Source organism: Varroa destructor, unplaced genomic scaffold, assembly GCF_002443255.2.
Source record: "Varroa destructor unplaced genomic scaffold, Vdes_3.0 BEIS01000006.1, whole genome shotgun sequence".
NCBI lineage: Eukaryota > Metazoa > Arthropoda > Arachnida > Mesostigmata > Varroidae > Varroa > Varroa destructor.
Window position 1 is genome coordinate 10,232,193 of NW_019211459.1, and position 27,257 is coordinate 10,259,449.

The 27,257-nt window shown below is 41.5% G+C and overlaps 1 protein-coding gene across 5 annotated transcripts in view; it reads left to right on the plus strand.

Annotated features, from left to right (window-relative positions):
• cv-c (RhoGTPase activating protein) overlaps nucleotides 1–27,257 on the plus strand; it is a 152,743-nt gene that overhangs the window by 14,328 nt on the left and 111,158 nt on the right. For 4 of the 5 annotated variants that reach the window (XM_086993870.1, XM_086993867.1, XM_086993869.1 and 1 more), the window contains one exon: nucleotides 24,512–24,558. The exons of the other annotated variant lie outside the window; for it this stretch is intronic. The gene's annotated coding sequence lies outside the window, so the exon portion shown is untranslated. The remainder of the gene's footprint in view (nucleotides 1–24,511; nucleotides 24,559–27,257) is intronic. 5 annotated transcript variants of the gene reach the window in all.

Here is a 27,257-nt window from a genome sequence, read left to right on the forward strand (position 1 = left end):
CTGAAAATTGTCACATTAAATGGGCAAACTGTATAATGTTTCGTTGACAAAACATCAAAATCGTTGTAGTGTGTACCACTAGTAGGAGTTGTGGTACCGTCTGGAAATGAGGCAATAGTCATACGGGCTCATCTGGAACAAACAAAGATGTCTTACCGATCTGTCATTGTCCACTCTATATACGAGTGGACAGTTACATTCCACACGTGCCATCGAACTTCTTTGACTGCTCCACGATCAACCTATCGGTGTCCCATTGCCCGCAGTCGATTTGTAGCAGCTCTTTAATGCGGTGTCACCATGACGCGCGCGTCCCACTTCATTCCGTATAGGTTCCAGCCGCTGTACAACGGTGGGTCGTGGAAAAATTTTTCGAATCATCATTGTATTCTTTACCGTTAGAACCGGAGAGGCAGCACCGAGAGTGGTTTAGCGTGTGTGTGCATCTGTGTGTACCTACTACGTGTGGAAAAAAAAAACGCGTGAAACTCTCGAAGTTTAGCACACTGTATCTAGATATATACAATCTTTATTATTATTACTCTAGTAGAGAAGCAATCGTAGAGACCGTCATATTGACGTCTCACGTGATGCATAGTGGCCACGTGTTGAGCCTCAGTGATATGATGCGATTTACGTAAACTGCTGCGTTCTCTAGATGGGCATCAGTAACTTAACTAGCAACGGTCATCAAAATTCCCCTCGATCCTATCCCACCTCGTGAATTACTACGTGAGCACGTGATACTGGCGTCGAGTGGGCCGCAAACGTGAGGCGGTGATAGCGAAAACAAGCGACTGTAATATGTTGACTAGCATGTGCTAATGTTACTATAAAACCGTTCATTTTGTTTGATTGTTGACTGTGTCCGACCGCTATTCGAACCGCCGCACGAGACAAACTTTCGGCCGCAACGAATCCTGATCACCGCCACCCCCAGCATTACTATTAAGATTAGCGAAGCATATATACTATTGCATGGATTACGGTCTACATAATACTATTACATGGACGTTTGTGCTGCGGTTGCATGTGCAATAACGGCTTTAGCCATGCTTCTGATACAATGGCTACACGTGACTATGGGTGTAAAGAACAGAGGCCCAAAGGATCGACGGATTGATAGGAAAATGGTCAGGGCTGGTACTGCCGCCGTCGCTACCGAAGAGTTGGGCCGCTTCTGTATGGCGACCACCGGTTTCTCGACCAGTAGCTCGCCTACGTAACATGTTGCTATAGGCCTAAACTATCGATTAATGAGGCCGCTTGTTACTATCGGCAGAATCGTTTGGGAGATGGACCTTGCACTTCGTCAAACGGGCAACTCATCCTGAGCCAGTGACGATGTTAATGAAGGTATTCGGATCATGATTAGCCATTCGCAGAAGGAGATTTATTGGGATCGGAAAAAAAAACGCTGCGGCAATCGTAAATTACGACAATTAGATTAACAAAAGAAAAAGAAATCGGTAAGAAGAATTGCTAATCGGTACTAGTGGGTGTCTAGTAGGTAGCCCTGTGTCGCCTTAATTTAAATATGTATTAGGTAGCATGTATGTGTATGCCAGGATAGAATGAAGATACCAAATTGAATCTTTCAGCAGCAGCAGGGACTGTAGTTCTTGAGCACGCATCCGCTTAGTTGAATTAACCTTAAGGAAAAAAAAAGCTTAGGAACAAGGTGGAATCGAAAAGCCTCATCATAGAAAATGACCTAGCTAGCCTTGAAGACGCCAGCTGTAGGCAGGTAGGAGGTTCGCGCTGCGCTACTCAACCTGCTCGTAATGAAATGGAGTATATATTAGACAATATAACAAGGCTATTGATATAATTAATTATAACATGCACACTAGCCAACCGGAGTTACTATAGTTGTATTCTTTTATAAGATTTACTTAGTTATAGCTGTGATTAAATTTTAAAAAAATTTACTCGTAAAACGTTTGAACTTTGTTTGTCGTTCCATGTTACTATTGGTCGCATACATTGTTTTACCTCATTTCCATCTCCAGACAGTTCAAGATCGTTTCGGTAGTAATAATCACAAAGGATATATGTAGGCTACACCGGAAATAAGATAAGGTGGAACATTCTGGAAATATAAGTGAGCGGCAACGGGCTGATGGCTGATATTGGTGCTGTGGTCAAAATAGTTACCGTCAATAATCTCTCGTAAAAGCTTCCTTCTGGATCTCCTCAGTGCAGTAACAATGGCTGTTTTCAATACCTACACTTTGTGTACACATTTGTTGACAACTGCTCTTATTTGGATTTGCTGTTCAAGACATCGAAAAGGTCTGAGGCATAACAGCAGCGAAACTTGCTCGTAACGTCAGATACATTTAAATTCAATTAGTTACTAATCGATCTGGTAAAAAGAATTCTATCTTTTTTTATTTTTTTTATTTTTTTTTATTGAACAGCATTCAGTTCCTAAAGAGCAGAGCTCTTTCCAACGAGCCTGAACCCTATCACACCCTCTTGGTACTGCGTCAAACATAAGCTCCTTTTGCGCCTTCTTAACAGTTCTATATTAGGGAATACGTCATAATGAATACCATTTTCGTTCAAGTGTATCTCATGTATGCGCTAGCAGAATTTTAAACAGTCATTATCGCACCGCGCGCTGTTCTTTTATACTCTTCCTACAGATCGAAGCGGCTTTCAGCAAACAATGAACAAATCTGCGTTTCGCCTTTGTTTTCATAGACGACCCCCCCCCCCCCCCCCCACCCAGGAATTGCATGACTTGTCTCTTTTCCAAGCCATCCGTCTCTAATACGCCACAAAATCACGCACGCATATAGTTACTCGGCGAAAAAATTTTGCTTTTGCGGCTTTATCCAATCATAGGGTTGTTTAATCGGTGTCGATCGACATTAGCAGCTCCAGATCCATCTATCTAACCGACATGCGCTGTATGTATGTACACCATTTGACTTCATACTTGCCTTACTGCTGCTGTTCCATCGACTGTGCTTACAGCTAGCTAATGCAGGCTCCCAAGTAGGACAAACACTCGTAAGAGCCAACACGGTCTCCCAAGAGTGCGTATTTCATCAAAAACGGCCTGAATGATCTCAGGCGGTAGCGGCAGGGCTAGCAGTGGCTGTGACAGAAACAGCATCTGGCGAGACATAATAATTGCCAAACGCTGTTTCTGCTGGTGCTACACGATGCAATATCGGCCAAGGCTGGAGCCAATTGTCATCTTTTTTCTGTCGACCAACCAGTTCCTTGTTTTTAAGGGCACCTACTCTATGCTAGGCCCAGCTCGGGCTTCTGGATCCCGCTGGTGGGCTAAGTGATTGGTGTTGTTAAGTGGTAGCTGATCAAGGAGCCTATGACGTTTCGAGTTTCGAGGAAGAGCACGATGATTTAGACAGGCCTTTACCATCTATAGGGTTATTCCCTTATGACGCCTATGGCAATCAGCTTGGTAGCAGTCACGTGGGTGAAGAAAAACACATTAGAAGGTTGATAGGCTTTTGGAACCAGCCTAGGACGTGGAATACTGATTTGGCATATTATTTTTATTGTGGGTGTTGTTATCGATGTTGGTTTTCGTGGCTAGCTGTTACTCGCGCGGAGCGTACTTGCATTACTTTAGCGGTTGTTGGGTGCCTTCAGGCCAGCTAATGCCGATCTAAAAGTGAGTGACAGTTTATGAAAGGAAGCAATGTACTGTGGCACAAACAAAATAGGGACAGTTTTCCGCCGTAGTCTGCGGTTGATAGTCTATAGCCAGCGTCGCCCTTGCCGCTGTAAAGTTGGTGCTGAGAAAAATCCGCAGCAACAAGCATAATGTCTGTAGGTCGATGCTTATGGCGGCCTCTGTAGAGGGATCCAAGCAAGCTGTCAGCCACTCGTCAATAGATCAACAATGCGGCCATGCCACTAATAACGATCACGCGAGTAAGAGCATATCCATCTCCATTTAACCTAGAAATCGTTGAATGGCATTTTTCAATGAGCTGGTAAAAAAAGTGACATTGCAAGAGCGAACGGTAAAACTTGGCGCAACTTGACCGATCGATCCGAAATCCTCAAGTATGATAAAAGTGTGGGAAAATTTGTCAGGGCCTTCGCGGGGTTTATCCATCGCTTGAACGAAAAAGAAGTAAGCTGTTTGGTTTACCTTTTTGTTTTTACTACGTTTGAACGTATGTTTGAACATACTAACGCTTCATCACGCACACATTTGTAGACATGGATGTCCTATGCTTGAAATTGTGCGAAGGAATTCTAATTTATGAGCATGAGACTCTATATCGCTTTTGGTCTATCATAGGGAACGTCGAGCAGTCGTACTGTGGCAAGGTCTTAGGTACTCTTACTATTTTTTAGACTATGCTGCTCGTTATCTGTTGTTGTGAACTCGTTTGAGGTGAGCGGGCATACCCAACATGGCAGGTCGGGTCTTGCCTTAAGTAAATACATTAACGCGTTTACTGTAACTCGTTATTATGTAGACACACGAAATGAAATTCAACGGCCATCCGTTAAACAATGGTTTCTTTCATATACATTATGGTACTGCATACTGCAATGAGACCTGTCGGATGTTTCTACAAGAAGGATGAGCCACTGTCGAAGTTAGTACGAACATGTTGGCTGCTGAAGGCTTATTTAAATCGCACAGTCGGCTTTTCGCACGCGTCGAACCTAACAGAAAATTCCGTACTAGCCTAGGCTTACGATAGCTATTTATTAAGATACCAATAAACACAAGCAGAGCATTATCACCCCTATGAAGGAAACGTAGTCTATTTTGCCTAACCATTGTACGAAATTGTTGCTGGCAGCCAATTCGCAATGAGCGCCTCCTTTACCTGTAAGGAAACTTCAGATCCAGCAATAATGCATCTCGTAGAGTAATATTGCTTAAAAAGTTATCAAGCTTCTGTAGGCGAACGTGAACTTCAATTCTTGTTTAGGTTTTTTATTTTATTTTTTTTAATTATTGTTTTTCCGAACTGCAATTCATATCTGACTAATATATATTTCAAAGCTGACAGTTTCTTTTTTTAAGAAAATTAGAAAAGTTCCGCCAAAATTGTAATCGGCCTTTGAGTGCATTTTGGCACTCAATTTTGAAAGCTTTACGAACATTATCTCACTTCCGAACTTTCTAACGCATAATAACACGTTTGTACGAAAATTCCCGCTCTGAGATATACGCGACGAATGTGAGCTGCACGCGGACGCGATCTACAAGTCTGACGTTACCTGCACGCTGAGAATACTGCGTCTGCGCTAAGTCTCTGTAATGATACGGAGCTGATCGTTTCTTATAAGCCAAAACAGTTTGGCGGTACATGCGCACTCGCCTTCGTAGTAGCTTCTCCGACAGCTTGGATCATTCAGCTCTCTTCGCTTTCGACAGCTCCGTCTGATACCGCCAACAACAATGACACCGATGACGACGACGTCGGCAACAACGAGCAGCGTTAACAGACAGCAGAATGGAGAGTGGCCTTCTTAAGGCCTGTTCTCAAAAGAACTAAGACGTCGTTGTTGCTGAACCCGTTGTGGCACTATTGGTGTGATAACTTCTCATTCTCCAGATTAAGTTGTGAGTTAAGTAACAACTGATCTCTTACTTGCTTATCACTTGCTGCTTAGGTTTCATATATAGATATTCCGTTCGGTTGCCAGCCTTCAGGATACTATTGATAACGGCGATAGCAGCGGCGTTGGCGGTAACGGAAGTTCAGCGGTTTGTGACAAGCAACAGTAGCAGCAGTATACGCTGACATGCGAGACATGCTCTGTCCGCCGACTGGCCGGACGACCGACCCACAATTTACCACTTTAGCGATCTATCTTTGCCAGTGGCGCCACTAACCGCCTGTTGTGGCCTTAAGGCTGGAGGCATCGCTAATGGACGAGCAGCTAAGGCAACGACAGCTAGAAGCGGTCGGTCGATACATCGCAAATTCTGAAGGAGAAACTGGACATTGCTAGGTCGTAGAACAGATATTGACGTAAACATGTTCCCCTCAATAGGTTCGTCGTCAAATCGGTGACGCTTTTGTTGTCATGCATCAGTCCTCAAATTAAAACGGTTACCACCTAGGTCTCGACTTTTGCTAGGTAAGGCGCATACCTACCTGCGGCCACCAAGAAGCAAGGCTCCCAACACAAATACGCCGTTTGCTTGCATGCTTTCTCCAGAAGGATACGACACAGACGCACATGAAGCGGCTGAACAAGCTTACAAGCCTTTATCTATTGAAGTAAAATTGCTAGCCGATCGGATGCATACATCGTGTGCTGGGTGCCAGAACATACATGCGAAACTTCTTGACACCTTTTCTATAAAATAGGATTGGATATAATGCAGTAAATGCGAGCGGTATTTTATCATCCTCTGTATTGTTCTCTAAACAGTTTGGCGTACTGAGAAGTAGGTCAGATTGACGGTCAGATTGCAATAAGGGATTCAGACCCTTTCACTAGTCGTCCTGGTTGCCTTAGGCGGCATAAAAAGTTAACGTTCTACGTGTAGAGGCATGGCTAAGTTTGGGCACTTCGCTGCTAGTACCCCTCACAGCAGCTATAGCGTCATCTGAACGTTTCGCGTTTTCAATTGGTATTCGATGACTGAAGGACGTAGGCTATAGCAGATCTATTTCTAATTGAAAGTGAACAATAGATTTTCATAGAAAAATTTCTCCACACCATTGAATCGCAGTCAACCTTTATCGTCTCTGGTACTGATCAGATAGGAAATAGGTCGAAGTCAACGTGGGCACGAACTGGCATCATCTTATTACTACTTGTCAACATAACGGTACGTATGTGCCGTGTGAGCTTGAAACTGGCAGTAGGCTGCTCAGTCCGGCCTGAAATTTTTGTATCTCTGTTACAAGCTAATTATACTATTTTATTCATACCCAGTGTTTTTATATTTGTGAATAATTGCTTCATAAATGCGCTTGGTAATATATATATATATATATATTCGTCCTCTTAGTCCAGTTCGAGATTAAATTAATTTCGCAACCGATACTACTCGTATTTGCATAGGTAACGTATTTATCTAAAATCACAGTCTACAAATCAATTTGATACAGAAATACGAAGAGATAAATCGGTGTGAAGAAACAAGTTAGCCATAGCACTACGAGCGTCAGATACGGGTAGGAATCGAGCATTGCGTGATGACCAATCTATTGAAGCACTGGATCAGGCGCGGCTATTGTCAGAGTAAATGGGACTGTTGACGAATGGCGGTCGATGCCGTTCGTTCTAGATTATCGCCACAGATTGACCCTCGTATACGCGGGTATACGCTTGCCTCCGCGAAAAAGAAAAAGCGACGGAAGTCAATTGCCGCGACAACGCTAATAAAAAAGGAAAAAAAAAACTATTAATCGCTTGACACTTGTGCTGCTTTTGTTACTTGTGATTTGTCTGTGTGTTAACTCGTCCCGTTGTCCTACCCGCGACATTTGCCGACCGTAACAGGTCTATTCGATAGGAATTGACTGTTCAGAAGGCCAAGTACGGCGGTTATCGTACAACGTCTATAAACCAGAATAATATGCCTGCATACGGTAGTGTGTCTACACATCCGACCAAGTCGGCAGAGCCGCATCCGGGTCACAATGGGTACACAGCTATACACTGACTATCATCGGATTCACTAACCATTTAACGCGCTGGCGGTCAGTCATGCTCTTAGTCACTCTGATGTTTCACGGAGCAGTCGCAAATTCACCTGTGTGATACTTCAGACCGTTTGTCTTTCTGCCTGAGCGTCTCTTTATGTACATGGCGTTAAGTTAAACCAAATTAGACGCAGAAGCGCTCAGCATGTGGGTCCGTAGTATGTGATATACGACGGGAAGTAGGAGTTTACCAAAAACGAGAGACAGATAGATTTGTGAATGTTTTCAATGTCATTACATGATGGACTTAAATATACGCTGTAATAACTCCTTGCCGTCGTTCGGCCTCCGATCATGATCCTCCTTTGTACTGATGGCTACTTCCGTCACTACCGCCGCTATCCCATGTCGTTGTTGCACCTCTATGTGCAGCTTGTCTCCGCGGTCACTGTTGCATTGCTGCTATTGATTTTGCTCCTGGTGATTCGTCGTCATACATAAATCATGCGATTTCTGTATCACAGCGACGGTCAGGCCTCAGTTACATCAATACCGGCAGGGAAGCAGCGTAATGGGATCCGTCTATGATACCGAGGGCATTTGCTGCTGGCACTGCCACTGTGAGATGACTCCATCGAAAGACGAGTTGCCTCTCGAAACGCCCGAGGACGAGTCACCCTTCCCAGCTTGGTGGCACTAGGCGATCTGGGTCCGAATCCGGGCATCGACACATTTTATTTCGTGCTGAGAGCCGGTCGTCTGATAATGTGACTAGTGACGGTACCAAACGTAAAACTCGAAATATTTAGCTATTGTCAGGTAGCAATTCAAGCGATTCTATCATGTACGTTGTGCTAACATAGGAACGGCCAGGCAACTAAGTGGGCAGATATTTTTATTCGGCCTTCTCTCCCGACACGTACGGGAACAATAGGTGCTCTGCAAATAATTTCGCTTCTTTACACCGGATCGGATTCTACCTTAATCTATGATATCTGTATTGCATAAGTACAGACAATGGAAAATCGACGTGGGGTAGAAATGGTCCAAATGGTTACTTCTGATATTGATAAATGCAACGCCTTTCTTATTATACAACTACTGTTAGACCTGCTTTTAGGTGTTAATTTTTGCAGTTAATGGTGGATATTTTTATTAGCATTATTTTACTAAGATGTATTTTTTCACTATGATTTTCCATGAATCTACAGTCTACTTGCCTTGACCATACAATGGTATACTCGTAAACCAGCCGTAAGTTAGTTTGCAACTACACTTACATGCTCTATTCTAATAAAGACAAAAAAAGCGGAAAAAGGAACAATTAAATAGGGAAGTTGTCAATGCTGTGGTTGGCAGTAAGTTCCCAAATGCAAATCACAGGTTTACTTCTATATCCAATCCGTGGTAACATGGAGACATTGGCTGATGTACCCTCCATCGGAAAGACGCTTAGTTGTGCGCAGACGATGCTGGTTCAGCTCCGGACGTTCTTATTTCTTTCACGCGTTGTAAAATAAGTCAGCCGAAGGTGCCAACGTAGCAGATGATGTTAGTGAGTTCCTCTTTCTATCTGTGAGCGAAGCTCAAAAACTCTTCTCAAACGATAACGTCGTGTACGTTCACGGAGCTCATTGACGGAAACGAAAACGCGGAACCCTGTCTACCTTCGACCCTGCTGCAGTAATAGCTGTTGTTCGCTGATAATTGAAATGCGGTTTGCCAGACACGTATGCTGCCTCTGACCGACATCTAGGCCGTTGTAGTCGCTGCTTGTACTTCAACAGGTTAATTTGCTGAAGGATGCGGCTTCTATAACGGCAGGCTGAGGGGAAGCAGGGTCGGGCATACCTAGAGCAAGATAGGTTGACCATTTTGTATCTAAATATCATATTAACCCACAGATTTAGTGACCGACAAGTGATTCGTGTCAACAGGGGTAGCGGCTGTCGAACAGAAACCATCCTATCTTCTGAGCTTGCTTTGAGCTGATGAAAACAGAACTCTGTCAAAATCAGAGACAAATCAGAAGATGTGCATTTTATCTTAGAGCTCATAGGATACGTGAAAATTTGTTTGATTTCGTTAAATTTTACCATTACGCGCTCCTTATCTAGACTTCAAGTAAACATAGGCACACGCACATATATACTATGCAAATAAGGTAGATACACGCGTGTATTTGAATATGCGTATCGATATGTACATATAATGTCTGCATATATCTGTGTACTTATATGCTCATATGTCTATAATACTTCGTTTGACATTTGACAATGCAGGTCTCTAGCATAAGGATAAAATGGGCAGAATTAGAGATATAGAGAGAGAATAAAAATAGAGATAATGTCCGCATTGTGGCGTAAGAATAATTAATTTTTGATTTCATAGCACAATTCTGTTGTCTGTGCTGAGAACGTCGCTGAATAAATTTCGTGCACAAAGATGTCATAGAAGTTCGTCCCATCGGATATCGAGTTTTTCCCTACAAATCGTACTCTATAGAAGTGAGTCTCTTCCTCACTTAGGGTCTGGTTTATGTGCTAATTAAGCTCCGTATTCCTACAATGGGAAACAGTTGCGTACTGCTAAAATTTAGACAACATTTGCCATCCGTTCATAAGTGTGAATCAGTCGGGCTTGATCTAGAAGTTGGCTCTCAGTAGATGATAACCTCAAACCTTTTATAGTATCTATGTATAGCTGTGAGGCAAAAGTCGTGTACTTCTTCGCTAGCAGCGACCATCCAACGAAGGATAAATATCATATAATTGCGAGTCTCTTCTGCTTCTATATGCAAGATATATAGGAGCAACAATGATTTGACTTTGTCATTGGCTAGCAGCAATAAACGCTTCACAATCACTCGCTCTACGTTTACATATACACAGATGTGCGTTTATTCATAGATCAATACATTATTTTCTCCGTTACAACCCGATTACGTTTATCCGCTGGAATGTCCCCAATCTGCAGTCAATCCCCTCTAGCGATCACTAATTTGACCTTGCCTTCCCTAAGCCTTTCCGTAATCTTATCGAGTGCTTGTCCGCTCGAGCTGCTAAGCAAACTAACGGGTAGCCCAGCTGCCGGCCGATGATGCACGCGAACAAGGTGCCTTCCACAAATCCGCGACAAAACGCCGATACATCTAGGCCTCCAAGCGCCTTGACGTATCGCCTTGTTGTTGTGCTAGTGGTTGTAGTGGTACCGGCCGCTATCGTCGCTGACCCAATGGGGCTGATGCTTGCCTCCGTCTAGTGGTGGCCTAGTCCGTTGTCGAAAAGCAAATTCTAGTTTTGTAGATCTTCATCTACAAGTTGGCGCACGTCGCAACCGCGCACGAGCGCGTGCCTTTTAGCCCAAATCCCTCTGTTCAGCAAATAGCATGTCATCAGAAATGAAACAGTTTTTTTTTACGTTTTTCGGATGGGAAATGCCAGCGTTTAGAAGTAGCCCGCAGTTGTATCCTCAGCTACGAGGTCCTTATAGACTACATCTTTAGTTGTTTGGGCAGCTTCTTTTTTGCTAATTACCAATGCTGTGTTTTGCTTCCAGACATAGTCATATTTCGAATTCAAGGGAACCAACAAAACTGTAATAGCTTATACACCGCTTGAACATTAGCGAAAACAATTGAAAAAGCCCAACAATAAGCAAAAATCGCTCCCCATTTCCAAATAACTCGATGTAGATATACACACCGTAGCATTGGGCCTGGTTGTAGAACAAGGTTCACGGAATGAAGAAATATATCTTATCGCAATTCGGCCCAGAAATCTACTGGTATTTGTCTACACATGTGTCAGTGGCTCCGTATTGGTTTGCGCATACTTTTTTTTTTCTAAAAAAGTCCCTTCACCACGATCTTATGTTAATTAATGAGATGAAACAATAAAACAGCGGCATAGCTTTTGAAATATTTACCATATATTTCCCTATGGCCAACATTCTATACAAGCTTTGAGTTGTGGCCAGTTGAATCCCACATGGACCGAATCGTCATTTTATGGCATCGAGATAGTATACTTGGAAAGCACAATAGGAAACCGGTTGTTTCATGTAATATTTCTCTACGTCTGAGCGAAACGTGTCGAGGCCAGGTGCATTTCTCGTGTTGAAGAACTATGGAGACGGAAAGGAGCATTTTTACCAATTACAAATATCATTATTGATATGAGAGATATTATCTATGTTGTTTATCTATATTATTTATGTAATATCTTTCTTTGTGGGTTCGCTGTCATCGAAAAGACTCTATTGATATTTCCTGTTTCATTCGAGACCGGGTTCATTTAACGTCTGCACACTCGATCCTATTAAATTATCTTGATTCAGTCGGCCACCCATGATGGTCGCAGAGTATTAGCCCGTTAAAATTCGCATCTTCATGTATCTTTGTCTGATTGTGTGTGAATACACCAGATACCCACGAAGATTAACTCTGGATAAACGGAACGACAACACAAATAGCATTTCGTAACCCAGGAAGCAACTGATAGGTGATACGGCCACGCGAGTTGGTAGCCGATTGACATTCAGCCAATGCCTGCTAACAAAAGTGCGTTTACCAATATACACCGTAATCCGGTGGAACGGCCCGCAACACCCATACGGGCACTTGTAATTGCAACATATATTGGCGTTGGTATGGTGCGTGGTTGTCGATCAGGTCTTAGTCAACGGAGGTTCTGTTTAGAATAAGGCGATGGCTTTTGGGTTCGACGTCACTGGATATGGGTATTTTGAGGCATTGATTTCTATAGACGCCGGTGTACCACATATCGCCATTGTATTACTTGGTAAGAAGCAAGATAAACCCTGTAGACAATTGGTGAAGATGGATGAAGTGACAAGGCAGGATAAACTGGCCGATTAAATTCAAAGTTTATGAGATTGACGATCTCCACAATGTGATAGGAAACGGCGAGTGACGCGTGAACTTTGGCGCGGGCGAAGCCTTTATGGGCGGTGGTAGGCACTTCTATAGGTGGTAACCACACGTTTGTTTCTAGCGGCTGCCGCCGCTTCTAGGAGCACGTAAAATAGTAAGCGTCAACCTTCAACCCCGTTCTTCAAGCTGTGCTTCCGTTGTTGTAACTACTGTTAGTCTGGTCTAGCCCGCGGGCAACGCGACGGACTTGGGCTGGCGAGCTCTTACTTACCATTACACAGATATGTTCACATAAATCGAAACCAAATGCTTCGCCTGCAATTCTAACACCGAATCCGCCAATTACTTTAATTATTCAAAAGCGGCTCGCTCCGAGAACGACCCGAACGAAATTAGAATACATAATATAATGAATATATTTACGCAGAATTAAGCCTTGGCACCAGTAGGGTGACTTCGACGCTTATGCGAAAATATCACTGTTGACCATCTGGCGGGGGGTGGGAAGAACAGGGTGATGGTAAACGTAAGCATGAAATGGTCTTAGAGGATTTCGGGTACAATGACTGAACGTGAGAAGCAATATGCATATATAAAATTTTTCAGAACATCGTTGTCGTAAAGCGCGTGTTATAAATTCTACTCAAAGAACAGCTTATATAAGTAAACGATATGTGGTCCAGGCGCATATTTTTACGGTCGGCGCCTTCGTAAATGTTTGTCTATAGTTTTTATGTCGTTAAGAAGAATGTCAGCCAGCACAAATATTTTTGTTCTCACAAATGCACCTCGTATTTTCAGACTTTGACGAACGCATAGTTTGATCCCTCAAGATCATCGGGGTGTAGAAGTTCAGCGACTGTTGTTGCTGTCAAATCACTTGTAGCTCGTATTAACGAAAATATTCTTGCAACGATGTTTTTCTGGAAAAAATGAATTAGGTGCTTTTTACTTTTTCAATCCTCCCTAAAGTATTGTTTGTTTTCTTCTTCTATGTATAATGATATATACAGTGATATAAATATATAGTCATTGTCGTATACTACACTAACAATATACAGATCAACACAACACAGATGACTGCTGTCAACCTAAACCTGACTGGTCATGTCATTGATTAGGTTAATTGGGTTTTCAAGGTACGCTGAGCAAAATTCTTATTTGCTCCTGTTTTCCCGTATTTGTATTCAAATTTACTTCAACTTATTTGAACGATTACCTTGGCCCCATAAGGCGCAATCGATTGACCTGCAGGTGCTCCTTTAATGTTCGATCGGTTGAACAAATAATAGTGACTACTTGGCGGAGTAATATGGCTGCAATAGCATCAGCAATAAAAACACAAGCGAGCGTTGCGTTCCTCAACAAATGAGAAAGCACAAAAGCACTGGGTGGTTCCTGGAGAGGAGAGACTGCACCTTATCGTTTTTGCAAAGAAGGAAGATTCTCCCTTTATATATATATATATATATTATAATCCATGGCTCAAGTTTTTTTTTAGTCACAAAAATAAATGAGCAAAAAATGCGGGTAGAACTGCAGCGACGGCTGCCGTTGAGTACACTGACCGACCCAATCTAAGATGGAGCGACGAAATCTCTCCAATTTAGTAGTATTTTTCGTCTCATAACCAGTTTCATCATTTTAATTGACACACACATACGGGCGAGCTGTTCTTTCTATATAGAAACGTATGTGTAACTACGGTAGTATTAAAGGACGGACTGCTTTTCTGTGCCTTCACTGCCTCAATGTGGATTTTTTGCTCATGATTCACTTGTTTTACAATCTATAGCATGGGAAACAAGTCAAACACAAGCAAAAGCATGCCGTGTGAGCTAAACCGCTTCTAACATGGAATTCCCGATGCTGTAAGCTCGAAGCTGTAGATATATAAACCGGATGTCCTATAAGCTACCGGATCTTCGAAGAAAAATAAAAACCCCTAACGACAACAACAGAACTATAATGATATAGTCGGAGCATAGACCACCGCAGGACTGTGCAGATGCCCGAATTCGTAATGTGCGTCATCGGCGGTGCGTGCGATAGCGTTTATGACGGTTTCACATCCCCACTAGTCGATGCATTTTTCTATATTCCTTTCCTTCACGAGACCGATCTGAAGCCGGCTGCCGTTTCCTACTAAGTGCATCAAATGCTTTTACGCGTACGGTACAGTCGTCTTGCCATGGCCGGTCATTGTGCTACACAGATTGAACATCTTGCTTCAAAGATTGGAACGGAGTGAAGGAAACGTATAGAATGCGTGGGCGCCATATAAATATAGATACGAGCTAACTGGTTTGCTGGGTTGGCAGAACGCTTTTCGCGGCCGCGTCTCCTAACTGATTCGTGTATAGCGATGGGTGTGTATGGCGTCTGCGCGGACGGATACGTGCATAAAGAAAAATGTCTCTGTGTGCATAACCAGCCAGGAAAGGACCCAGAAGGAAGGTGACAAAGGGAAATTGTTAAGGATGGTTCAGCAAACAGGACACCGATAGGAATGAATGATATAGATGACACTGGAAAGATAAGGTGATTGCTAGCATGTCTGATGATTGTGATGGAAGTGACATGTAATACAATCAAGTGCTAGGTAGATGTGGATCTACAGAGAACAAAGATGCATCATGAATAAGACAGCGATAATTGAAAAACCGCTTTCCATCAAACAGATAATTACAGCAGCAGCAAACAAAAAGCAGGACAAGTATTGAGTCTTATAGATACATGGTGGTCAGAATATCTCTGTATGTACCGTACGGCTGCACGCGCGTTATATCAAGCCGAACGGTCCTAGTTGTTTTATGTACCGAATACCGATTGTTTACTTGGGCATAAACAACGAGAAGTTACGAAGTAGAGACAATAAGTTGGCCACGCTTGCAGCATTTGCACACGATAAACCAAATGTTAAGCATATCAAACGGAGACATTTCATTGCTCGAAAACATTTTGATGTATTGTAATGATGCTGATGCTGTGTTAATGAACGGAATCTTTATTTGCTTTTATGTTATTTTTATTTGCCCCTCATATATATATATATATATATCATTATCAGCTAGCCCCTCAGCTTAATTTTTCGTTTTCATTGATGAGTATGTACTCGTGTTGCTGTTAAAAAAAAACGCAATAAAAATAACGATAAAAAAGATCAATATAGGCTCGGAGACAGGTTGAGAAGTAACTCTCACAGACAATATTTTCCAAAGCACCGCTTCTATAAAGAAAAGTCTGTTAGGAGGCGACTTCGCTGCGAGCTGGTCAAAGCATTAAAGGTCCTATGTCGCAAGCAAGCTTAAGCCTGTTTTCATGCCATGGAATAATTAGAAAGACCATTAACTCCTTCTATTTTTTTTTAATCTATAAATACACGCTGCTTTTATAGTAAGATAGGTTCAGTCCTTCCCTTCCTTCGGTCTTTTATACGTTGATGTATTGAAGTTTTTTTTTTACTTTTTACGCCACGGTGTGACATTTTTCATGCTCAGTGTTTGTTGCGTTGAAAAACGATGCTGACGAGTTGATTTTTATAGCAATATTCAGATCGTCAACTCTCGTCTACAAATAGTATCACTCAAACTGTAAAGGATACTGATGCCTAACAAAAAGAAAAATTGTCGCTGGGATTTTTATAAATTTCTTTTGAAGTTATTAAAATACTGCGTGGACACAAAAAGTGCCTGCACAATAACCATGGTCTTCTGGCAGCACATGCACATAATGGAGGTATTTCCGTGCGCGAAGACATTGCGTACGTTTATTTATCTATGCACGGGATTGATACGCAGAGATCAAGATAGAAGTTAACCTTCAGGGGACCTGTGTAGTCGTCTATTATAGTTTGACCTGTTGCTATTTAACGCTCGGTAGCCCTCTGTTTCACGGCAATGAGCTCAAGCAACAAAATACTGAACTGCGTGAGGCTGTATCACGTACGTTGTAATAATGGCAGGACAGGATGTGGACTTCAATTTTACGAATTATGAACACCTAAATAGACTAGGCCGTGACAAAAATACAGTGCCATCAGAGGCCGTATAACCGTTTATGACCAGCTTTATATATGTATATTTATAATGAGTTTAATAATACAGATATACAGTATAAACCTAAAATTATACGTGTATAATAGAAAAATACGTTGGAAACGTGCATGCTTGTTAATTGAAGCTTGTAAATTGTTTAACGGCTCGAGCCTATTAGGTTTACTGACAAAGGGTGTAAGGAATCAGCGCGTAGCGCCGTGGAAAACTGATCTGATGAGTAGACCTGGGCGGTAACAGAGCGGCGTATATTTTGTGGGCAGACAGGACTAGACGTTTGGGTAGTAACATAATATTGATGGCCAATTTGAACTGGAATACCTCATTATTCTGGTTGACTCCGGTAGCATGCATTCACGGATTTCTAATACGTGTTCTGTGAATGATCGGTTACACGAGTTGGATCTGATGCCAAAGAAAAGCCGGCGCAACCGCGAACAAATTTTCAAACGTTCTGTTCTGACCTATTCTCAAATAGTAGAGGAAGCTTGTTGCGACATTGATTACCTATTAGATTATTTAAAAATTAACTATATAACCTATATAATAGATAAAGCCGTTGGTGACTCAGTTAAATGGTGAGATGGCTTATATGCCAGCTGAAGTGAGTAAAGACTTATTTTTGAAGCAATGAACGATATATATATATATATATATCGTACGCAAAAACGGTCATTTAGCATATGTTACACTGTCCTACATTACCTATTACTAAATTAGAAACGGCCATTTGTTTTTATCAAAAGCTGCTGAGCTACGAGAAAAAACGGAGTCACACTTTTCAATAATGCAGTTTTTTCTTAATCAGAGATATACTTTAATACGGTTTAAATGCTTTGGTAACGTAAATAGACCAATTCTGTAAGTTGAAATTAAAAAAACGGTTTATTTTTCACGTAACCTATAGGGTCATATTTTATGGAATTGGCCAGCGCTTTGAATCTGATGGAGTTGTATCTCGGGTTGGAACGTCGGCGGATTATTGTTAGTAATTTCATTGAATTTCAAGTTTGTTTATTCAATTTTAAACAACGCCACCTTCCTGAACTAGCCCTAAGGAAACTTAACACAAATAATGTAAAAAACATTGAAGAAAGTTCGAGCGGTGAAAGCTCTGACTATACGATAAACCGTAAGTGAAATGTTTATATAATTGGCTTCCGAATTGGCTATTTCCAGTAATCAAAGTGCAGAAAAATTCTGTACGTTACGCATGATAAGAGTTTTTTTTGAAATTATGTTAATTTCCTTTTGGGTGGTAAACTTCTATGAATAATGCACGAAAGAGGCTCATTGATCCAAATGTGCCAAATTTTAACCCTTTTTTTTTTAACAATTATTTTATGCTTACCTATCATTAAAAGCTTTCGACTTACATGTACGTATAACTGACAAAAATTTAACAAATTAAAGGAAAATAAAAAAATAATTTGATTTGGCTCTGGGATTTTACCACAATAGTTAAACCAGGATTTACTCCCGAATACTAAGAGTATCTTGAAAAACAAATAGAATATTAAAAAGTCCTAGGTTAGGTTTCTCCTACCCGATTCATATTGGGCTTCTATCACTTAGTTTTAGAACTATATATCATGTAGCAAATTATAGCAAAGTAACATGTTGAACGTCACGGTACTAAGTAAATCCTTTTAATATGAATTGTGCACTTAGAAAATATGAATTCGTTTTATTTAATATACTCAGCGGTGTTCCTGTGCGATTTCTTGCTAGTTCTATTTATTTTATTATTTAAAGCTGGGTTGTGGATCCATAAGTTAATTATGGAATAGGAAGAGTGAGTGAAAAACTTGTTTCATTCATACGTACTTAAGTAAGTTCTATCATATAATTTCTTGTGCATTATTTCAACTATACATTACTTAGTAACATCAGCTATTGCACTTCTGTTTATGCTCTGTCGGCATAAAATATGCTCCTTTTTACTATGTTTTATAGTACTATTTTAGCCATTTAAACTAAGCTATATATAGTCGTTTTTTGATTCGTGGCAATTGAAAAAGGTATTTTAGCCGGGACGAAAATAGCAAGCAAAATCGACACAGAGGGAAGGTCTGACTGAGCTAAAGAATCCTGCAGATCCTTACTGTTGCCCGGGCCACTTTTGCCACTACCTCTGCTGGAAATGTTCCGCCCTCCCAAAGTCTGCGGGCTTGCTTTGAAGTATAACGAGGTAGATAGATTTTTTCGGTCGACTGCAATCGTACGTACGCCAAGCGGCTTTAAAGCATTTTGCTGGGTTGCTACCGTCATTCTTCAGCTGCATGTGCCATTTGGCCGATCTCTCCATCGTCCTTCATAATATGTGGTTTACTGCGTCTTTTCTATGTTTATAAAAGTTCATGAGAAAGCACTTAGAAAAAGTGCGAGTGAACAGTTCTCCTAGGCTCGCTACTGTAGCTACTGCCAGTCTGCGCCTTTCACCAACACTTCCACCCCCTGTCGCAACCCCCTCAATTATTCGGGTCAGGCCCTAACAAACGCTTGTTTTTGTGAGTGAATGTGTGATGTATACGGTACGTACATCAATGGCACGAGAGTTTTGAGGCCAGCAAGATAAAGTTGCGTGTAGAATAGTTTTCGTTGAAGTATAGCCCGTGCGTGCGAACGCGTAGGGCCAGTTGTCAAAACAGCCGGTAAATAGACGCGCAATGAGGACTAAGACAAATTGCGAAGTTTTGCCAGAAAAAAGTGCTGGTCGCCTGGTTTATTTGGTAGTATACTCGTACGACTCGGACCGAGCTACATGACGTGGAGGAAAACAAAGCGAGCGAACAGAATAACTTCAGTGAAACAGCGCACGTCAGATTACAGCAGTTTCATGGTACGAAAAGTGGTCGTCCTTCGTATGTTCAATAACTTTTCTTGTGGTCCTTGATCTCTAATGATGCTCTCCTCAATGAAACAACTTCGCATCCCACCGACCTGGGGCAGGTTGGCAAAATGGGCTGACGGCAAAGAACAACGTATTGTCTATCGTCTAATCGTCGCTGTGTGTTTGCGGTCAAATGTTGCACTTTGTTGTCCACGTGATTAGAGAGGCCGTGAAGGCGTAGAATGAACAATCTGATTACGCTGTCAGGACTTCTAGAGGACATAGGTTCTGGTTTTTTATACGCACTAACAACACCCACCTTAAAGGGGTGAAGATATTGAGAAGCATGGTAACAACGAGAATATTGCCACCGCTCCTGCCGCTACAAAACAGGGTTTCAAGCGCAGACTACTTCGTCTCATAGAACTATTCAATGGAAAACGTTTCTTACAGTTTCTGCGTGCCATAGTCCATACAATCACCGGCTTGTAGGTTTGCAATCTGCGGCTGTTCTAAGAGAGAAATCGACGGAGCCGAGGATATACTCAAAAAAAGATCAAAAACGACTGAATGCAGGAAGTAGGGATGCTACTTTTAATGTAGCAGATATCTATTCCGCCTACGTTGAGGCGTCGATAGGCTTTTTGTTCAGGGATTATTTATGAAAGGTAGAGAGACAGACTTAGAAAAGATTTATGGGATGGTAACGCTGGAGGCTGCTTGAGATGCGTTAGACACAGACCCAAGGAAGGCCTCAATGAATCTTCCATTTTCCAAAGAAGAGTGTCACTGCATCGAAAATTCACTTTCCGTTAGTCGCAGCCGCTGCTTCGGCCAGTAGAAAAGAAGAAGCGCGTTTCTTTGATTATTCTGTAGATATACATAATGATAAGTGAGCGAAAGAGGCTGTGTCTGTATCCAATAAAGCATGCCTCTAAAGGCATTGTCGGTCATTAAATATCGGTGAATAGGGCCTGTTTACCAGGCATTTTAGAACGTGCGTTAGTATCGTACTATCCGACCTATACTAGCTTATTCTGCGCAGGGTAAGATGCGTCGTTATGGCAAATTTCTGTGAAAAAGTTTATTAAACATTCAGTCTTATCGAAATTTATACACCAAATATACAGCGTAACTTCTGTAAATACTAACAGATTAACAGGAGCAAAAGATAAAGCGGAATTAAAACTAATTTTAATATGAAATAGACGGTTTTTTTCTGATTCATATTGACAGAAATATTGTTCGATCAAAGATCTTTCATGGTTGAGTGGAAGGATCTTGGGCTCTATATAGCTGAAGAGCAATTGTTGGCTACCACCTATTGTTACATCGAATATTACATTTATCATATAAGAAAAAAATATTCAGATGTTTATATTGTTAAAACGGCTGCATCGTTTCTAGTACTTGGCTTCGCTGTCATTGTTTTTTTTTTTGTCATTGTTTATAGGTGTGTGCTTGTAGTTAGTCCGGAGCTATATAGTCGGTGAACGGATTTTTTCACATAAAAGGAAAGACGCCAGTCAAACCAAAAGACCGTTGTTGAGTTACATGACATATTATTCTTGGATCTGATTCAACATCTGTGAGGTTAGCAATATGCAGCTTTTGGGTGTAATTCCAATACATGTCTTGCCACTAGATCGGTTGCTTCTGTTTCAGTATGATTCTCACGGATTCCAGCAAGCTTCTTGCCGAACCCATCGATCGCGGTTTACATCAGTGAGTTGAATCAAGCCAAATAATAGTAGAAGCAGTCATCCAATGAGTCAGTCGTATTATCGGCTGTGTGCCTTACTCAGTTACACATGTGGCTAACTATTAGCAGGACAATTTAGGTCAAAGGGGTACTTCTCTTACCACTTTGGAATAATAATAACAATATATCTCAGTGATAACAGACATTATGAGCTCGTGTAAATAACAGTTAAATGTCCAACTGCTTTCTCTGCATGTTTCATTTGATAAAAAATATTTTATGAATCATATAAAAGACACTAGATAACAACAAAAGACTTCGAAAGAGAATATATAAGTAAGCCTAATGAGCTGAGATGTGCTGGTCTTACTTTGTGCCACGCTAGGGTCCATGAGTTTTACTCGCAATCAGGGAACGAGCTTTAGTAAGTGAAGCAGGCTGGTTCGAGATACTCGTACGGTGCAGTTAGTACTGCAACACGAGGGTCAAGTTCTGCACATGAGTTCCGTTTATAGACTGCTTGGGTACAAAGCATTAAATCTTCCAGGCAGGACGCCCGCTTTAAAAAAAAATACACATACGTGCTCTAGTATCTCGGCAGTAAAGTACTGCTTGTACGTTGGCGCACTTCTTCTGGTTATGTATCTTTGAGCGGATCCTAGCAAAAAAGTAGAAGGGCGTGTAAGTTAGGAGGTGCCACACAGAAAGTTAGACATTCGAGTCTCCCTCTAATACCCCAGTTAAGAGGCGTGACCCTAGCAGCGCAGAGAAACTATTTTTTATTGCAAATGAATAATTATACTTCTACATGATACAAGAGAAGCTTATACTGGAGTTTCTTGACGTCAACGTTGACTGGCCGTTAGTATTAGCTTGTGTTATTCATCCACAAGATAATAGCTGTACATAGTAATGCCTCGAGGGGTGACCAAGTTCGGACGGTACAAACGAGCGCGTAGAATAACGTCTTAAGAATGCCAAAGCACAGCGGGGGCATAATAATAATGATGTTATCGGTCTTGTTGAGTTCCGGGGTAATAAACCAAACAAAGAGATGTATAATACAAGCAATGGCCAAATTTGAGAGTCTGAAATTCTTAATTTTAATTTGAAACTCAAGTATTACATGAAGTGACGTACCGCTGATGTCTGACTGCCACTACTGTGTTGAAGCATGAATTCTCGATTCAAGTCCGTTTGAAGATTTTACCCAAAGTTTGCTTATCTTGTACGAGATTCGCGATAAGAACTCATTTGATTGAGATTTATGCTTATTTTAGAATGGGGCAACGGTATTATAAACAGATATAGATAAACATAGCTATTTTGTCAGCAATGTATTTTTCGCAGGAATCAAGCACAGAGCTCTGTTATGATTGAGAGCTTCCAAAGCTTTTAAGAACATCCCCAAGGCTTTCTTGTACTGCATCGATATTTGTTCTCAGGCTAAATACAATATATGTTCGCTTATATATCTAATATTATACGTATGAGATGTGAAGTAACAGTGCAATATCGGCTGATTAACATCCAGGAAGACTCAATTGTTTAAATAAAAATTTCATACCGAACAAACCTAGAATAGGTTTTGCCTTTGCTTTGCTTTCTTTTACACTCTAAATGGCCTTTTTAAAACCTACGTATATTCTGCGGCTTTTTAGTATTCGGTCTCGTGTTATCGCTCCATTCTGTGAGGCCGCTTTTGCCTGCTGATTCCCAGCGCCCTGGTCACAAGGCGCCGCCCTCGGCTATTACCATTAATGAGCGGCTTCTATTGTTATTGGTCGCATACGTGCATTATCTTCTAGCTGTGTGTAAGTTTCGATGACCGCAGCAAATACCAAGAGCGATGGTGGTTTGCGGTTACGCTATTAGACAATTGTCCCCCAGCAGGTCGTCTATGGAAGAAGCCACTAAGTACGTCTGTTTGGCTTTGTTTTTTAGCCAGTCTTTGGATCTTGGTGCAAAGGAAGTGATGCGTCAATGGCAACGCCGTTACTTTCGTTGTTTTTTTTGTCATTTAAAGTAATTTGTAGTCATTTAGCATTGAAACGCTATCAAATAGAAGTACGTTTATACCCATTGCATATTAATCACAAGCATACCGTAAGCCGTATACCAGCTCGCGGCAGTTAGGGCAAAATTATTATTTGGTGTGTAAAAACAAACTCAAGTAGAGATTCAAGCACAAAAGTGAGCTTAATTCGATTTCCTATATTACCGGGTGTATGTGCCTCACCCCAGCAATCGTTCGTCGCTACTCTTCCCTCTGCGACACCTCAACGATATCGGGCACCAACTTATCAGCAGACTGAACTGTAGCTAATTCGCCAATACGTCACTTTACCGAAAAGCTTCAAAGGAATTAATCCCTTATCGCGTTTTAGAACGTACCTTCTCTTCGTATCACTTGGCCGTTCATAGATATAGCATTGAAATTTTTTGAGTGATTAGCGAGTTCAATATCTTACCGTTGTTCGACCTTCTGTCGAGTTTTGTATTCTAAAGGGTTTTCATTTTGGTGAAATGTGACTCACGAAAGATGAGTACGGCTCCAGCAGTTAACGGCCATGATGATGGTCGGTACACAGACAATGAACGTGATGCTGTAAAGCGGAAGAGGCAAAAGACGACATTCATTTAGACTATTCTTAATACCTGGCAACGTAACTAGGTGGATAAGGAACTAAGTGGTGTAGCACACAGTTTGCTTCGTAACCGTATTGGTCGCACTCGGAAAATTCTGATTTTAGATTACTGATACTAATGGAGTCAGAGGGTATCGGTAACGCCTTTTTTATTGGAAGCCGCTGGTGGCGGAAATGCTTTGTGTACTGCTCGCATAATCTGGCCATCTTGTGTACTACATCCGATCTGCAACCCAAAGCCCATCTTCTCTGCTGGCGGCTTGACTTGGAACCGTTCTCCTTCAAAGAAGTATGAATAAATAGAATGTCTGCTGACTGAAAACGCAAGCGACTGGAAAAAAGCCAACGCTGGCTACATATCGGCGTCGACACCTGCCGAAAAAAGAGAGAAATATATAAATATTTTATGTTTATTTACACCTTCCGTGCAATAGATATAAACAGCGTCCAGTGACTTCTTGACCCTAAGCTGGCAGTTTCCAAAGAATCCGTACCTACTGAGCATTTGAGTCAAGTCGAACACTAGCTGCCATCTTTGACCAGCCTTCGCGTGATCTTCGTTGTGCCCACCTGATCCTGCAGCCATTTTTCCTGTAATTTTCGCGGCTTAATGGCTCTGAGACCCTTCTATTTCATTCATCTTATTGTTCTCTCCTGTCCCAGTAGATCCCACGGAACCTGCCTAGTCATTACAGTTACTGCATTGTTAAAGGAAGTCGTAAATGCCCTACTTGCTAATAGTTTTTGTACCCATATCTTTTAGGCTAATACTCACGCGTCGTTGTTCAGCCCACCTATGCGTTTGTTCCGGTGAGTGCCTTGTTTAGTCCTTTCAACTCATATCTAGGTATGGAGTTTGGGCCGATCCCGGCATTGGGAAGTTAACATACTCTCTGTTAATGATCTTCTCGAATGAAGATGCAATTTCATTTACGTCTAATACCCGAATTCCACTAGAGTATCCATTTCAAAACTTACTCTTAGACACCGCTATTTACCTTTTCGGAATTTTTAATTTCAAAATTTTAATATAATAATAATAATAATTTAAATAGTAATAAAGAATAATTTAAATTCGGAATTTAAGATTACTTAACAATGCCGCGAATTTTTATATTGTTGATCCTTCTAAGAGCTACTAATCCATTCTGTGATCTCAAACAGTTTTTCTGAATTAGTGCTTGTTTTTGGGTACAAGGTCGACGTATTTTTATTATAGCGACCATTGATGCTGTATGTTTAGAGAAATGATCCACAAGGTGCTTGACTTGCCACCTAACTGCTCAATTAATTATACGACTCAAGAGATTGCAAGAACTAATTGTGAGGTTGATGACCGACGACGAACTCAGCCGCCTAAACGTGTGAGTGCCGTTGCGAATTATATGTAGGTTATTTGTCGCCTTCTAGTCCTCTAGGGTGTTACCCCTAAGTGTTTTGTCCCTTTTACCCCACGAAGTAATATGTGCGTTGAAATCTTTGGCAAAGTAATTATATTGCTGAGATTCCCAAAATGAAGCATGAGTCGGAGCTCCTAAACCGGTCGGAGGTCGTAAGGCCAGTTGTTGAAAAGGACAAACCCTACCTAGGGTGATGAGAAAGTACCTACAATTGATTGGTCATCGACCCTTACCTATGTCATTCTCTATCGATTTCTACTGGTGATGATAGCTCTGCTGAAGTCATAGATGACAACAGTCACGTTTCCTTTCATGTCACAGTAGCATACGTTATGCCCAGTTATAGTTTTATTGGACTCAGCAAGTATGCTTAGCGTGATTTTTCTGATGATTACAAGCTGCTTCCACAGGTCGAGAGCAAGTCTTGACCTATTTAAATTCGTTTCGAAAAGACTAGCCATCATTAGAATGTTATCTGTCCTTAAATTCTGGGTATCCTGCGAAGTTGCCCTGTGTGGGTTGGAACTCGTAAGCTGTTCGCTTCGTGGTCATCAATGCCATCGTAAAGGTGACCAGCATTCTGGTGGACCCTGTACACGTGGCCGTCTTTGCAGCACATCTAACATGTTGTTGACTCGTTTTCTTTTCTGAGTTATTGACTACCCGACGTCTGTATCTTAAACAGTTTGAGTACAATTCTAGGGGACACTACCTCTTCAACATTATATATAATTCGACCCAGTTGAAACTGGCAGTTCCACCGCTTTAAGTTACGTCGGACGATTATCGCCTTCTTCTAAGTGGCCAAATTGTTGTACTTCTGGGACAGTTACCGTTAGTTTTTTTTTCCATGTTTTACACTGTCGTGAGCTCATCAGAATTTCTGGTAATGAACCGTGAGTGCCGGACTAGCATCTTGTCCTCATGTAAGGTCCATCGTAATTGCTATTTGCGAAAAGGGTTTTTATGTTGCCAACGTATTCTGCTTTAACTAAAATACTTATATTTTAATTTTTGGCCGGCGACATTTTTCTGGATTCGACTCTATGCTCCGCAGGGGCTAGGGTTCGCTTCGATCTCAGCCTGTACTCGTGCAGATCGTAAAGGCAACATTTATTTAAGAAAAGAGGTCGCCAATTCCACAGTGCAATAATTTAGTTCATACTAATCCACGTAGTGACGTTTTCTGGTAAAACGGTACCATGTGATGTTATGGTTGGACAGTGGAAAAAACATATCAAGATAAGATTCAAGAGGAGACTAAGAAGAACACTCGAGAAGCTGTAACACAAGCGTTGCTAACTGGGCTGGAGGGTTCCCTTCGGACGTCGAGGAAGACAAGGGAGAGCCTTCGAAAAAGTGACCATCTGATGCAGGTCCTCAGTAATCACTGATGTTTCCAACAATAGGAAAGGTGCTATGCGACTCGTGCATCATCTGTTACACTGGTAAATAAAATGATACGATTTACACACTGCATACACACCCAAGGAGCAACATATAGCTACTGAAAGAAAGTTCAGGCGTATATTTAAGACAAATTATGATAAACTGAATGCTTCAAAAGTGTTCGAACGGGTGATAAAGGCTACGAAGGTCAATAAAAAACAGAAGCAGAAAGCAGAGCCTCCCCGTGCTTTACGCGGAATGAAAAACGAGATCAGCTTCTACTGGAGTCGAAATTGTATTAAAATGAGTACCGATGCAAGTTCAGACATGAGGTAATGTGAACTCACGCTATGCTGCTGTAGTTAAAAAAACGCAGGCTGAAGCCCAACTCGATGGTAACAAATACTTTGAAGGAATATTTGGTGTCCGTAAACAACATTCACACGAAACATATATGGATCACAAAATCATTGCAAGGAAAACGAATCGTCCTACACGAGGCAAATGTAAAGGTTTAAAGGTCAGAAGACTACAGTTGCGGAAGGACTGAAGCCGTATGCGAAGTTTTAAAAAAAATTCTTGGCAATATGTCGGTTAGGCGGCCTCCTATTCCATAATAATCATCTGGAGATAACTCCTGATCTTAACAAACACGTTTATACTTTACCCATTATTGCCCCTTGTCCATACGACTTGTTCCTTGTAGCCAACGTAGACATT